The sequence below is a fragment of the Falco peregrinus genome, chromosome 9, assembly GCF_023634155.1.
Source record: "Falco peregrinus isolate bFalPer1 chromosome 9, bFalPer1.pri, whole genome shotgun sequence".
NCBI lineage: Eukaryota > Metazoa > Chordata > Aves > Falconiformes > Falconidae > Falco > Falco peregrinus.
Window position 1 is genome coordinate 10,016,600 of NC_073729.1, and position 16,461 is coordinate 10,033,060.

At 37.8% G+C, this 16,461-nt stretch overlaps 1 protein-coding gene across 14 annotated transcripts in view; it reads right to left on the minus strand.

Moving 5' to 3' along the window:
• Nucleotides 1–16,461, minus strand: part of IRAG1 (inositol 1,4,5-triphosphate receptor associated 1) — a 117,980-nt gene that overhangs the window by 72,189 nt on the left and 29,330 nt on the right. For 6 of the 14 annotated variants that reach the window (XM_055814481.1, XM_055814484.1, XM_055814483.1 and 3 more), the window contains exon 1: nucleotides 1,400–1,582. The gene's annotated coding sequence lies outside the window, so the exon portion shown is untranslated. Of the gene's footprint in view, nucleotides 1–1,112; nucleotides 1,264–1,323; nucleotides 1,584–6,592; nucleotides 6,697–7,354; nucleotides 7,456–16,461 lie in introns of those variants that run through there. The other 8 variants (XM_055814488.1, XM_055814482.1, XM_055814485.1 and 5 more) reach the window with 4 other exon arrangements.

Genomic DNA, 16,461 nt, shown 5'->3' on the forward strand with positions numbered 1-16,461 from the left:
TAATATCCAAGTTTGGTATAATTGTTGATTTGGGATATAATTGTTGATTTGAAACATGAAGGTCAGCTAGGAGATTAACCTAAAAGTACTAAGCTGTTCACTAGTGCCAGAAAAAAAATAAAAGGAAAATTAATTACAAGTTTTGCAACCAGATTTGAAATGTTTTAACAAGTAACATTCATTTATCACGGTCTCTGGAAGCTGGACGAAGTGAACTTTTGTTAAAGTAAACACAACACCTACCATATCAAATATAAATGCAGTAACTGTTAGCACTTGCAGGAACACTGCCTATGCTCAAAACTCTAAATTCACCCAATCTTTGCATAGCATAAACCCCACTGTCTAATTACTCTGCAAAGACAGGAATTCTCTGATGATTGTAGAGAATTTTTCACCAAACGACACCATACTATATACAAGGTGAAAAAAAATCAGCTCACTAACACAAATTATTACTAATATGAGTTAGTAACCGAAACCTGAGTCTTCAGTTTCAGCTATCATTTCCTTCTACTGACCTCATTCTTTCATGTTGTTTACATACTGCTGTCCAGAAAAAGAAAAGCTTAACATACACATCAGTAAAATAAAAAAGTGGTTTTATTTGCCAAGAAAATAAAATATACTTCAATGCATAGTGCCTACCAAACAGCACAGATAAAATTGAAGACTGAAATATCATCAAATGTAAATATTGTGATTTTTCATACTAAAGCAAAAATGCTTTAACATTTGAAGGTAGCTCCCCGCCCCCCCCCCCCCCCCCCCCCCCCCCCGTACAGCATTCCTATTAGACACAACTTCATGGTATGAATTTACATCTAATAGGATTAAAACCAACCACATACTATATAAAGAAATGGCTCTGGAAATGCCTTTTTAAAACATAGGTTTCAGACATAAATAGGTAATCCATCAAAATGAACAACTCCAGCACCGTTAAAAGCAAGCATGTCGGAAGGAAAGTCATACAATAAAAAAAAAAAATATCTGTTCCGTATCTGTTTCCCTATAACATGTACTGCTGTGCTAAGAGTCTCTAATGGTTAGCACAATACAGATATAACAGTATCTGTGAATCAGGCTGCCTTGAATTGCTGACTACATACCTTTATTAATCAGGTCTCAGTATAATTAACACAGCTTTTTCTTTTTCATTCTTGTATATCCCCAAACAGTACACAAGAAGAACTCTGCTTCGTTAACTACACCCACTTTTTAAGCAGCTAAAAACTGAAGAAGAGGTAGAATTTGAAGGGGGTGGAGGGTAAGAGGTAGAAAGAACCAACTACTCGGTATCACAACAGCAAGGTACTGTACCTTTAAGGAGGAAATACTGTTCCGTTCTGTTTCACAGCTGAACGAGAGCTTATTCTCGGGTATAGAGATGACTTACCTAAAACTTCAGTTATTCCTCTTTTTCCCCTTAGGCCAGCCTCTCTTTCACTCTTGGGAGCTTTTTCCATTTAAGGTCAAAGTTACATCTGGCTCTAGTAACTAAAGCTGAAGCAATTTTTAACTCAGAGATCCAACAGGCTGTCTAACATTAGAATGAGAGTTTAAATTTAAAGTAACTCTTCAGAAAGCCTCTTTCTTGCCTCAGAGAATTACAGAATAAAAGGCTTTCCTATTCTGGCATAAGTACTCTGAGTAAACATGATGCAGACATCCCATTAGCATTCCCCAAGTTCACTGCATATAAGGCTCTACTTACTCATTTCTGATTAAAATGGGCAAGTAGGAAGAACAGATGAAGTAGTTTACATCATGGTATGTAAATCCTTAGAATTTTTTACTGAAACGGTTGCTACTATCTTTCAGTCCCCCGTTCTCCCCCCTTTGTTTGGTCAGAAGGAGTCTAAATTAGAGAGCAAATACAAGGCATGTGAACTTTTAAAGAACATTGGCTTTGGTCCAGTCATGGGCTCTGCTCTCCACTTGGAGAATATGAATAATTTCCATTGAAGTCCACAGAAGTTGCCTGCATCCCATTAGAGAACGTAGCTACAAATGGGGCATGAAGACAGCAAAGAAACCCAAAACATTTACCATGCTATATTCAGGTACCTGCAGGAGAATCACATGCATGTGATTCAGAGCTCTCAGCTCTCAAACAGGCATAGATCTTACTCCAGCCCTTCAGCCAGTTAAGATTTATAAGTATTACAGTTACATCCATGGATACTATATGCCAGGTGCTGTAAAGTTATTAAATATACGCAAGCCAAACCCCGTCCAAAAAACCTTTTACAAGTCAATTAGAGACAAGAGAGCTGAGGGTGGGAAATGTCAAAACATTGCACCAGAACTTATGTAAAATTATTAGCTAGTACTTTTGAGGGGGCATATTAGGGCTGCTTTAAGAGAATGGAGCAAATGACAAAACTATGTTAGCTTCCTTTTGATAATGGCTAGTAAGACCAGCAAGGCATAAACAGATCAAAGGAAAGTAAAGATTTGACGATTCAACTTGGAAAGCACACTCGATAGGGGAGGGATGCATGGAAACATGAGGACTTTTGTAGAAGTGGGCAAAGATGAGCTGATTGCAACATAGCACAGTCCTTGTAACATAAGGAAATAAGAGGCTTGGCACCTCATTTGTGCCCTGTCAGGCTTAAGCTTGCATTAGGAAGCCCATTATTCTATGCTTAAGACCATTCTTTGCCCCCAAAATTAACATAGTAAAAAAAGTTCTGAAAAAAATTCCTAATATAGGCATTTATGCTCGATCCCAAGATAATGGGAGCAGCTCGGCGTTTTAAAAACCATTTCAGGTTTTGATGCCCTTGGTCCACTTTGCACTATTACTGGCTCTCTGACAAGATGCTTTAAAATATCTCCTTTCATCTTCCTGAATTACTATTTTATTACCCACAAACTCAAGTTCTGAAATATTCTGTTGTGGCTCAACATGGTTAGTCTTCCACCTAGTTCTCTGCAACTACAGAAGCCTTACTAGCATCTGTAATTCATCATTTTTCAATTTTATTTTTTCCGGAATTTTCAGGCCACAAGTATAGAACGTTTCACTTGTCTGCAATGGAAGTTGTGTTTCTCTTAAATCTGCACGCATCCCCTTCATAGCAACAACTGCTTTGAACCCTGTTTGGGCAAGAACGAGTTTATTACTGCCTTTTAGTGCTACCATCCTCTGGGAAATAAAACTTTTCAGTTAAGTTGCTTGTCCATTGGTCTAGCATCCTATAAACACTGTTGGCAAAATTTAGGCTAAATTTGTTACAGTAACGGAGTTCTCAAAATATTTTCAGGTTCTTCCTAGAAACTTCATGAAGCCAGTAACTTGTAAAGGAGATTTAAGCCACTAGCCCTGCTATGAAAGCAACCTATAGCAACAGAGTTTCAGTTCTATTTTGTTTGGCCCATCCACTTGTACCACACAAACATGACCCCTACTTTTTAGGTAGTATTTAGGGGACATATAAAGACCCTGGAGGTACTCACAAGAAGGGGAAAATGATGCTTCCATCATTCTTGAGCTCCTGAAACTGCCTGTACATTTTTGTATCCTATAGCATGCTCAATGCTTTGGCAAGTGCTTTGCCCATAGATTGTTTTAACGTGAATGATCTCTGGTCAAATGCAGGTGAAACCTGCTAGCTCAAAAAATCTAAGTTTTTGAATGAGGGAACCTTAGCATCTTAAAATAAATTATTGTAACTAGATTGTTAAAATTGTATAAGGTGACATAGTAACATATAATATATAAAAATGTTTTTTCATAGGGCTTTTTTGTTTGCTTGCTCTGTTTTTGTTTTTTAAGATCTGGTGATGCCATCTTCTTTTAAAACATTCTAATACAAAGGGCTGGCCACAAACAGCAGCAGGAAACTCACACACACACACCCCTTCTCACATAACCCAACATATTTGATGTATTATGTCGGTGTATTCCCCAGGAATAGCATGAAAATATTCTTTCATACATATTTTGAAGTATTTTAGAGTAGCTAGATACTGTTTTCTGAGGAATACATATGGCTTGGCAGTGGAATGTATGTGCCCCCACCAGTTAGCTTCCTGTTTTCTGGATTTTCACAGCTCTGTGACTTATGAAAGAAGAGTGCAGTCCATATCATTGCCAAGTTTCATAGTTGGGCTCCCTAAGTTTAAAGATTTTTACTTGTGCCTTTGAAAAGATGAACACAAGCACTAAAACCCTGGTCATACTGAAATAATTGCGAGTTCTGCCTCTAGGGCTGAAATATAGGTAAGAATTCATGCAGGAGCTTCGTATTTGGGGCACAACCATTTTCAAGTGCAAACTCTGTTCGAGCAAATAAGTGATCTTGCCACACTTTTTCCCCTGCTCCTCCTAGGTTTGGCTTTAATTGGCTTATTTGGGTAAAACCAGCAGTAGGTGTTTTCATTTGAACTTTTGAGGGGCTCAGGATAAAGCCATAAATTCTCAACCTATGTATAGAGTAACGCCCAGAAAAGAATTCTATAAAGAGTATTCCACTATTATTTAGAAGAATTTATGCGTCAGGACATTAAAATAAATTACATGGAAAATATTGCTTCTTATCAGTTATGCCCATACATAATTGCCATCCATGTGATAAAGAAGCATGTTATATCTGACAAAATCTAAGTGGTAAGACATGACTACATGCTCTATTCTTTATTCAGTGACTGAAGTACAAAGTTTATTAATCAGGCATGCTAAAAATTTGCAACAAAAGTGATACTATTTGCATATAAAAATGGAGTTCTATGACATTATTTTTCCTATTTCATGTTAAAAACATCCCAAAATATTTTTATCAGTTAAGACTTTTGTCCTACCACATCTAGAATGCATTTCTGTCAATCTCAGGTCTACCTTACAAATGCCAAAGAGCACTGTCAATTTTGTTTATTGAATCAATTGTATTAGCCATCCTCAACATCTTATTTCTCCTCAACTTTATGGAAAAACTAATTAACTGAGTTTATGCCCAAGATTTCCTGTGTGTCTTTGTTTTCTTGCACAGAATTTTCCTGCTAGTTTAAATATTTAATCTTGCTTCAGATTTCTGGGTTTTGTGGCTTTCAGGCTTATTTGTTGCTACTGCTATAGTGCACACAGAAGTGGAAAGTTACCTTGTCTTACATGCTGGCATTCATTATGCAGATCTCATTAATCTTATCTGCCAGCTTCATCCAGACAGGAGAAAAAAAACCCCAAACAACAAAACTGAACAGGTCTGGTAAGTACGTACTTTACAAAAAAATACAGAAAGCAAAACGTGCAATAAGCCTCCTACATCTGGGACTCACTCATTGGGTGGTATTAGTAAATATTCACTGTCACTCAGCGTGCAGCTATGCCAGATTATTTATGCAAAATGTAACAAAACTTTATGATACTTCTAATGTTTACACAGCAACTTTTATAGGTGATTCTTCTGAAGGCAGACATTTTGCTTCCAAATTTCTACAGCAAAAGAGAAGCACTTCATATCAATCAGAAATTTTAAGTTAAAAGTATATGCAATTGCAGAATAAAATAAGAGCCTGCAGAACAACGTATGGAAACATATGCTAGAGCCCACTCATCTTAAATAAAACATTTATATTGACAACATTGTAAATAAAGTTTGCTTTGAGGTCATACAGATGAACCTGTAAACTAGTCCATGTTATGCAGAAAAATTTCAGAATTTGGTAGTATTAAAGTGCTTGCAAAAAACCTACTACTAATTAAGTTATAAAGACTCTTTATTTATATAGCTAACATTTTTCTCAGTCTCAAAACAGGTAGTTAATCATCTGTATATGAGACACAGACAAAGAGTCCAAAAACCAAAATGTCAATCTGTTTACTAGCATTCATTGTCAGCTAATCAATAAAATCATCCAAACTGACAAACACAATTTAAATGGCCAAGTCTGTGGAAAAACGTTACACAAAGCATTTACAGAAACCACTATATTTTCCTTTCCTATGTCTTTTGGGTTTTTTGTTTGTTTTGTCTTGTTTCTGCCTTAAAAAAGTGGTTTTAAAAGTGAAGTTTCAATAAAAGCACCACATGAAGATTGTTATAATAGTTTACAGGGAAAGCAAAACAGTATCAGAAATTTAAACCTTTGTGGGCAAGGAAGTTATTGTGTTTCCACGCCCTTAAAATTAGCCTGCCAAGAAGCTAAATATAATCAAACACTTTTTAGCACACACAGTCTTCCAAGGTCATTGATGCATTTCACTTAGCCTAATGAACTGCTTTGTGAGGTTCAGCTTTAATTTCTGCTAATAGTAATCAAAACCTTAGCATACGTACAAGTAATGTGTTTAATACGTTGTTAAATGAAACCTTTTGGGAAGGTGATCCAAATGAAAAAACTGCACTCACACTTTTGATATTTTTGAAGTGTAAAAGTACTCCATTGTCAATCAAAGAAAACATTCCAGAATTCTGGACACAATCACAGCCACTGGTCGAGTATCTATCCATAGAGAACCCTATATTTATCCATAGACAACACCTCCCATCAGAGTTCTCTCTCTGTTTTACAATTACGATTCTGGGGATCTTTTTAGAAACCTGTTGAGATTAGTGCTCACTGTGACCAAGTTCCATCTTACCTTCTCTGTGAGAAGTTAGGCAGAAGTGAAGAACTAGGAGACAAAAATTCCAAAGGATGACAGGCTTCTTCCACATGGATATACGCACATATAGCAGCATACTACTGTATTCAAAAATACAAGGGAAAGAGAGTATTAGTACACACTAAACTAGGCCAAAATAGTAAAGTTATACTTCTTTCTGAATTCAGTGTTCATATTGAGGTTTGGACTTCCTATCATATACCAGTCTAAGAAAAGGGAAATTAAAATATTGCAAGAAGATACTTTAATTCATAGCAAGAAAAGGATGACTTTGCTTTTTCTTAGGAAAAGGATGCAAGACATATTTTTTAGGCTTTAAGCTGACATTACCTTCCTGAATTAATCATAAATAACAATTCTTAATCACATCTGAAACTTGGTATCAATATATATCGTACCCATATTGAATGCTTGCAGACTCAAGTAACAGCCCTAGGTTTTAAGAATTAGTTGCGGGTGAAGAGTACGTTTACCACATGGTAAAAATAAACTTATCAGGAAGTAATGCGGGAAGCTTTTATCAGGGACACAGTAAGTGATCTCCATTCCTACAGCAGAAAATAAAAATAAGTGCAAACCCCGACCAGAGATTGATTTGGGTTAATACTTTTCAATGCTGGAATTTTTACTCTTTGTCATTTTTTCTAAAATTTCCAAGTATCTTGTGGAAAAAAAAAAAAGGATAGAAATCTTATTCCACCTCTACCAGTAGAATCCTAGAGAAAAGTTTTAACTCACATTTTTGTTGATCGGATGACTGCTGCTGCCGGACTGTTACAGGGTTCATGGAATTGTTTGTGTCTTTTTATTTCTCCTTAGAGAAGTTTAATATAGTGCACCTAAAAGCAAACAAAAGAGTATCAATAGGAATGTCCATAGATAAAATTATCTGTCACTTTCCATTGTAACATTGCAGTTTTGCAGTTTCAGTTATTTGAGATATGACAAAATTGAGATCATTTGCATAAACATGACTGGTTTCAAAACAGTGATTTTCAGCCAGCATGGTTTAACTGATTCCCCCAAGAAGAGATCTAAGATTTGTTATATATGCTGAATATATGTAAGAACATTTTTGGAAAATTTTAAAGAAGTTACTTGATGCTTTACAGAAAGGGGATTCAATCTGTAGATGTGACCATGACTTTTGCTTGTCCTTTGGAATTATCCATTCTTTATTTTTTTTTTTTTCAAGTGTCAAATAACGCTCTTCTACTAAGTACATGATAAGAGTTTGGCCGTTTCAGAATACAGCATTGATTCATTGTGCGTATTCAGTATCGCCATATGTATATGTACATAGCTAAATGTCTGTCTGCCTCAAAGAAGCATTGCAAGGAGAAAGCTGATAAATAGAATAATTTATTTTGCTATTTCCTAGCTTCACAGAGAAGTAGCTGTTAGGCATAGGATTGGTGCCTCATACTTTGCCAACATTTAAAAGGATGCATTTCCAGTGAGATTTTTTGCCAGATCACCTTTAAAGCACACTGTATTTCTGTCATGCCTCCAGAACTGCCTGTATCAGTTTTATGACTTGTTGCAAAGATCTACCAGTATCAGCATGAGACTCTAAAGTATCTTTTCTCTGCCAGCTCCTTTCCACAGTCCCCTTTTCATCCTTCCTTTGGACCAAGATTATATCTTTTTCACCTCAAATCTAAAACCTAATATGCCCTTCCTACAGTTATTCCCATATTCCAGTCTCATCATAATTTCCTGGTGAGTGTTTCCTAATGGGCAACCCGGTGGCCTATTTTTCTGTACATTATCTGTCTAGGATTCTCTTCAAGGTGAATGTCCTAGTTCTAAAAGACACAAGGTGTTTTTGTTCAAAAACACCAGCAAAATAATTTTTGTTTTAGTTATGAGCAAGACTTTCTGTTCATACACAGAATTATGAAAATCAAATGTTTATCTGTTTTAAAAGTAACGTTAAACCTCTAACAGCAGTCTTGTATAAAGAAAATCAACACCAAAAAAATCTGATTAGCAGATAACTTAACCTATATTTAATTATATATATATATATTTAAAAAAAAATATCAGTATCACCTTACAATATACCGAACTTCCTAGTAAAAGCATGTCAGTTTCTTGTTTTGTGGAAATGCATATTCAGAGCTGGATCATGTCATGCTTCAATAAGGCAATGAAACATTTATCAGTGTTGTGTTTTAATCACCAGAGCAAGTGATTCTGCTTTCTGAGATAGCATCTGCTTTATTTAAAGCATACTATCCCCACCCACAACTGCTTCAGACCTTCCTTTCACCTGCTATCCCGTAACAGAAAAAAAACCCCAAACAAATCCAAGACAAAACCAAACCAACTCCAATATTATTTAGATAGCTACCTGGAGAAAGAGAACACGAATAACAGGGGATATGTGAGAATCCAGTAAGTTGGATTAGATAGTTTAACTGTGTCTGTTCCAGGATCATCCTAAGTGTTAAACATATTAATTGGCCTTGAGTCCAGCCATTTTATATTCTGATGCTGTCATCATAGTAAAGAAAAAAAAACATTTTCAGTATGATATATAACTGTACCAACAAGTATACTCATGTAGTATGTAAATTAAAATGGGTGTTGCATCTGAGAGTGTCATAGTACCATGTTTTGAAGTGAACGTTGGAGCATAAGCTACCAATATTCATAGGTACACAGTCCTCCTGCAGGTCCCAGGCTGGTAGCAAGCCCACATTACCGCTTTCTTCCTCCAGCGGGGTTGGAACAGAGTGGAAACAGATTTCTGATTTTTGTGAGAGACCAAACAGGGCAGGTTGAAAGTCACTACACTTGTTATATCCTATCCCACAGTTGTTCATCAGAACATCTGGGCCTTTACCAGGATGAGAACAGCTGGCAGCAGCTTGGCATCTAAAGCCTCTTTCTTCTACCTTGGATGGGATTCAAACACAAGCACGTGCTCAAATCCCCTGAACAGTGCACTAGAGTCTAAGGGAAGTAAACACAGTGTGGACAAAACCATGCTTCAATCCTCCACACAGTGGTTGAGATGATGGTGGCATAGGATTTGACAGATTAATGCCTTCTCTAGAACAAGCTCCATAGCTTTTACCAGGGGAAGGAAGAAATCCATTCAGTATCATTCTCCCTTGACAGCATTCACTGTATTTGCAGAGGATTGCTTCAGTCAGGAAAAATTACTATCAGCATTGCTTTTCCCTGGAAATGCTCCCACTCTTTTTTGAGTTAATCACACTGCCTCACAGCATTTTAGGTGCTGTCCCTATATTCTAGAAAATCCATGTACTTGTCCTAGGTGCCTGTATCACGCTCAAAAGCAGCTTATCAGTCAAGGCTTATGACTCCCCTTCCTCCCTGAGTGTAAGCTGCAAAGCCTTTCTGAAGTCTGCCACTGAAGATTGCCTCTGCAGTCTGGCTACTGTACAATACCGTTCAATTACATGTTCTTTGTGGGAAGAGCTGCAGAATAAAAGGCAGCTGCAGGCAGAGGAATAAACCAAGGAAAGGTATCAGGTGTAAAGTAGACAATTCCACAGCAAAAGTGCTAAGTTGCATGACATTATGAAAGACAAATTTTATAGCTATAGAATTATAGCATTTCAGGTAGCCTGACATTTAAATACAATTCACCCTTCTCTGAGCTGTTGCTCCAGTCACGCAAATGTACTTAACTTCACTTACTTGGCATACACTATTTTTTACCTCAGTTGTAAGGTAAAATGACATTTGTCTTTCAAAACATTATAGCTTGAAAAATAGTTAACTCTCTGAGGAGAATACTCGACAACTTTCATCCCTCTCTGTGCACTGAAACCTGTATTTCTTTTGAACAGTTGTATAACACTAGAAAGTATTTAACTGTGTGGGACAAAGCAACTTGGTCAAGACACCAAGAATAATATTTTTTTCTTGGTTGATTCCTCAATATAAATACAACAAAATAACCCTCATTCTTGCCCTCATCCTCAGAACCCTCATGGTGGTCTTTCATATCAGAATCTGTTATGCCAGATAATAGATATGCCACAAAGTTTTTGCATTGCAGTATTTTTAAAATTGCTTTAACAGTATGATGTCACTGTCCTAGTATCACAATCTTCTTTTTAATTAATGCCATTTAAATAATCAATGCAACCTACATTTATGCAGCTACAGACTGCAATTTGCATATGATTATACTTACATAGACAACTATGTCTTCAAAAAAAGTATGAAAAATATTTCTTACACTCAGTTACAAGCATGAAATACCACATAGCAAAGGCATTTACCTAGAAATATGTTTCTCTATAAAAGTCACAGAATGGTCAGTGTTGGAAGGGACCTCTGGAAATCATCTAGCTCAGACCCCCAACTAAAGCAGGTTCACCTAGAGCGGGTTGCACAGTCACGTCCAGGTGGGTTTTAAATGTCTCCAGAGAAGGAGACTGCACAGCATCCCGGGACAGCCTGTGCCAGGGCTCTGTCACCCTCAGGGTAAGTAAGTTCTTCCTCATATTCAGGTGGAACTCCTTGTGTTTCAGTTTTTACCTGTCGCGGGGCACCTCTGAGAAGAGCCTGGCCCCGTCCTCTTGACTCTCACCCCTGAGATATTTGTAGACACCCATAAGATCCCCCTCAGCCTTCTCTTCTGCAGGCTGAACAGGCCCAGCTCCCTCAGCCCTTCCTCATCAGGGAGATGCTCCAGTGCCCTCATCATCTTCTCCGCCCTCCGCCGGCCCCTCTCCAGCAGTTCCCCGTCTCTCCTGAACTGGGGAGCCCAGCACTGGACGCGGCACCCCAGGTGCGGCCTCACCAGGGCAGAGCAGAGGGGCGGGATCACCCCCCTCGACCTGCCGGCCACGCGCCTCCTCGTGCACCCCGGGGTCCCGCTGGCCCTCCTGGCCGCGAGGGCACGCCGCTGGCTCGGGGCAACTTGCTGCCCACCGGGACTGCCAGGGCCTTCTCCGCAGAGCTGCCTCCAGCAGGTCAAGCCCCGGCCCGTGCTGGTGCCCGGGGTCGTCCCTCCGTCGGTGCAGGCCCTTACCCTGCCTTTGCTGAACCTCATGAGGTCCCTCTCCGCCCAGCTCTCCAGCCTGTCCCGGTCCCGCTGAATGGCAGCGCAGCCTCTGGGGAACCAGCCGCTCCTCCCAGGTCTGTATCATCAGCAAACTCGCTGCGGGCACGCTCTGCCCCTTCACCCAGGTCATGATGAGTAAGTGGAACAGGCCTGGACCCAGCACTGACCCTGGGGGGCACCGCGAGCTACAGGCCTCCAGCCAGGCTCTGCCCGCTGATCACAGCCCTCTGAGCTCTGCCATTCAGCCAATTTCTGCCATTCTCAATCCACCTGTCTGCTCACTTTGCTTAAAGTCACTTTAAACAACTAAGTGTAGTAGCCCATAAAGAAAGTATAGCATATCCTTTAATACTTTGAGACATGTTTGTGAGGACATGTAGTAAATAATAAATTAGAAAAAGGAAAATAAAGGGGGGCCCTAGCCCATTTTTTATCTGATTCACAAACATTAATCTTAATTTCTTACTGAGAAAAGCACCAGGGAAAATAACTAATCCACAGAGGTAAATATAACCTGTCAAATTTTTGTTAAAAACTACCACTAAGTTAACAGTCCCTTCTTTTTAAATCTTAATCCTCCTGGAAAACGACACAATTGCAGTTCCGACAGGAAGCAATTATCATTTTAAAAAAATTAAAAACAATTAAATCAAGGGTATGATTAAGCACAAAAGTAGTACACACACACACACACACACACACACGAAAACAGGGCTTGGGCAAAGAAAAGCATGCTAAATACCGTGTTTTACCCATCTGCTTTTTAGACTATAACAACAGCTTCTTTTTATAGACATGAACTACTGATTTCTCGAAGGCAAAGTTTGGTCCAGAGGACAACAAAAAGCATGCTAAACAAGCACATTAAAATACTGGGCTTCAAAGTGCTGTTTGTCCACTCTAGTATTTGATCTCTCTTTGGGGAAATATGCAGTTGGCTAATACCTTCTGATAAACTGTTTAAAACTTGTTGTCTATCCCGCTTTCATGCCTCTTCAAAAAAAACCCCACAAAACCTACTACACTCATTCTGCTTTATTTGAGGACTTACATGTTCTTTACATTTACATTTCTTAGACTTACTTGTTTCTTTTCCAATTAGTCTCGGAAAATTAGCAAGGCTGTTAGTCCTTGTATTCTTGAATCTATGCTAGGTTATACATTTTCTTATCAACTCTTTGAAGACTGATCACATCAAAATGTATATTGGTATTTTTTTTACACATCTCTTGCTGTCCTAATTTGTTTGCAGACTAAAAACAGCATGCTGTATCTTGAAAATGTTTTTCCCAATTGTTTCAAATTTATTTCTATTTTGACAAAACTTTGTAGCCCAAAATATAGATATAAAAAAAATTCCATTAACTCAGATTTCTCTTTTCACACATGGTTTCTTACAGTGCCTAGTTTACAGTTTAAATGGAGCTCTGAAAATCTTTACTAAAAAGCAAACAATTGAGCAAGAACTGCATGAATTGGGAGCAATTCAGTCAATAAGACAATGAGGTGCAGACAAGCTATTTCAGCTACAGAAAAGAATATGCAGAATTATTTGATATCAAGCAAGATGTAAAGTATCTTTATTTATAAATAATTATATATATAAATATAACTTATGTAATTATCAGCTTGCCATCTTAAAAAAAGAAAGAAATGAAATGTTAAGTGAGCATGTACACATGCCATGCAATTTTACAAGCTACAGAAATCAGAAAATAGATATAGCTTAGTCAATGCTCTGCATAACTCCATCCTTTTCCTCTGGTAAGGATACATTAGATAGAGCTAGATATAACTATTTCCCCAGTTTTCCAAGAATGGAAGAGATGCAAGTTCCAGCATGATTAAAACCAAATTACACTTGCACTATAGAAAACCAAGATTATATACTTATCAGAACAGTGCCACATAAATAGAAGAAACCTTCATAAAATGAAAGTGCTATTTGAAAAGTTCCTGGATTTCCTCAAATATAAGGTTTACAACTATTGCCTTCGAAGAGCGACTTAAGAGTTCTTTGCCATTTTAGTGTCTACTTTTTAAACACTCTGTTCAGAAGTCTAAATATGTCTTTGAACAAAATACAAATCTGTATCAGGTCTGGTTACCAGGGACCACCTCATGTCCCTTTTTAATATGGTGATATTGCCATGCCTTTTCTATACACCTTAATTTGCTTGTACGTTTTGGTAACATGTATGACAGCTAAATTTTGTTATGTAATGGGTGACCAGGTCTCTAACCACCTTCTGAGAAATAAATGGTAAGAATTTACTTATAGTTCTCATGTTCTGTCCCTTTGCTTAGCTAGATTAACTTAATGAGTAAGTTTCTAGCATTTTGTCATCAACACTGTTCTTCTAAATTAAGACGTGTGGTACAAAAGCTACTTTTAAAAAAATTTTTTTTCTGAACAGCTTCTTAAAAGCAGGTGCGTACAACCTTCTTCAGCAAAACTTAATCAAAACTAATCAGGAAACTGGGAGCTGTCACCAGTGCTGTCTCTAGGGCACAAGCTGGCTACAAGGATAGTTGGCATTTCTTCACTACCCACACAGTAATATGGTTTTATGAAAAGCCTCCAAACTTGCTGCTACTGGGAATGACAAAACATACTCTTCAGTACATAGATGTCCCAGTGTTGTTGGTAAGAGGCCAACATAAAACAGGAAAAAACTACCCATTTACAAATTGCAGAAACAGAAAAATGAAATACTGATATACTATATACACAAATACACAATAAAAATTAACCTGCATGTAGAGTACTGTAGATGGAGGGGGGTGGGGGGGGAGAAAGCTAAGTTTGGAAAGACTGAATTATATAAGGGATCAGAACTGTTAAGCAGTAATTTCAGAGAATGCAAAGCTCGTGTGTTTTTGCAGCAGGAGAATGGCAACCCCTCCACATAGCCAATAGTAAAATTTGCATGTATTTTTGCATTTACGTTTGATTTTTAAGCTTGAGATTATTTTAAATAAGGTTAGATAGCTGGTCCCCAAAGTCCAGAAGCAATAGGTTTTTGTTTGACTGGTTTGATTTTGGGGTGAGGTTTTGTTTAGTTTTGTGAGGGTTTTTTAAGTTTCACTGTTTTGAGGCAAATTTCCCTCCTTTTCCCTCTTTCTTTTTTTTTTTTTTTTAATAAATTTAATTTTCTCTGCTACATTTAGTAACCTTTTTATTTGCTCAGTAAAAATTCTGCATCCATCTTCTGCCCCAGTCTTTAGTTCCCACAGCACTTTTCAGAAATGGTTTTCTGCCAGCTGAGTTGAGTCTTTGTGCTCACTGGATGGGACAGGACTACCACAGATGACAAGATTAATCCTTGTGACTTGCTGTAAAACTGTAGATGAATTGTAGATGCCTATTGTAAATTACTTTTTTCTGATGCTTTATAATAATCAAGCACACTTTCTGATCATTAGCATTAACTCAGAAGGCATCGTTTTGCTATTGTCTGCCACCCTGTTCTCTTTCAAAGGTGGATTAACAGAGTTCAACACAGCAGTTGAAAGCCTGGATGAAAATTCAGTTTGTATTAATGCATCTTATTGACACTATCTCTGGTCCAGACTGCAGGATTCCTCTTTGATCTTCATACAGCATCAGACTCGGACCAATACTATTTGGTGTGCTACAGATGGAGCAATCTTCATTGCTATACTATACAGACCCCTGATATTACTTTGAAATCCCAGGCTTCCAACAGGGAGCTGCAAATCCCCCACTGAAACGGAGAAACATCTACAGAAACCCTCCAAAATAACACCTCTGTCTTCTAGATACTGCATCAAAGAATTTTTGGTGCTGCTGAAACGTATACATACGAACATATGTCAAGCACATTAACTATAAAACGAGCTCTTTAATTTCGTAAATTTGTTAGAAGAATATTTTTTTAAATCTTATTTTAACCTGACTATGAGAAAGGCCTCATGCTAATAAGATGTTACTGCTTAGCCAACTCACAGGAACTTTAGGACAATTCTTCTGACTGTTAGAAGAATTTAACTATTTCAAGGAACAGGAACAAGGAGTGGGGAAGAAGGGTTGTTTGCATATGCATGGAAAAATAAAGATACAGTACTGCAAAGAAGGAATGTTAAGCAGACATTGTTCCCAGGAAAGGACTTTCAGTTATTAGAAATCTTGACCACATATTAACATATTTAAAAAACAGGATTATGGAAAGTTTTACTGATGAATCATCTAAAGAAAGCAAGAAAAATAACACCACCACCCAACTCCAAAAACCTTCAGCAACAAGAATTAGTTATTAGCCAGAAGGAAAAATCTAAACCCACTGCAAACAGATCCAAATGTGTAGCCTAGCCCCTAAACCAAACTGCTGAAAGACAGTTCAGTATTTTCTGTCCTGAAGATGTACTTTATGCTCTTCTTAATCATGCAGAGATGATTAAAGAAACCCACCCATGCTCTATGTTCAAATAATCTATATATGTAAATTTAAGAAAGAGAAGGAAGAAATAAGCTAAAGATGGTCTTTTTAAAGCCCATTAGCTTTCCAACACATGTGCTGTCTTATCTACAATGGAATAACCACATTTGTCCTGCAGAAGTAACATTATTCTTTTCCCTACAATCTCAATGTCATTAATTCACTTTAAAAAATCAAATCCTTTTCTGAAGCTGTAGTCCTAATGCTCTAGGCTAAATACAGCCTGAAGGCAGTTTGGGCATTGCAGTAACCTAATTAGCTTTGTGCTGCCATTGCTCTGCTAGTACTTCAGCTAGCTTGCTTGTGCTGTGTTAGTACCAGCCTGTCACACT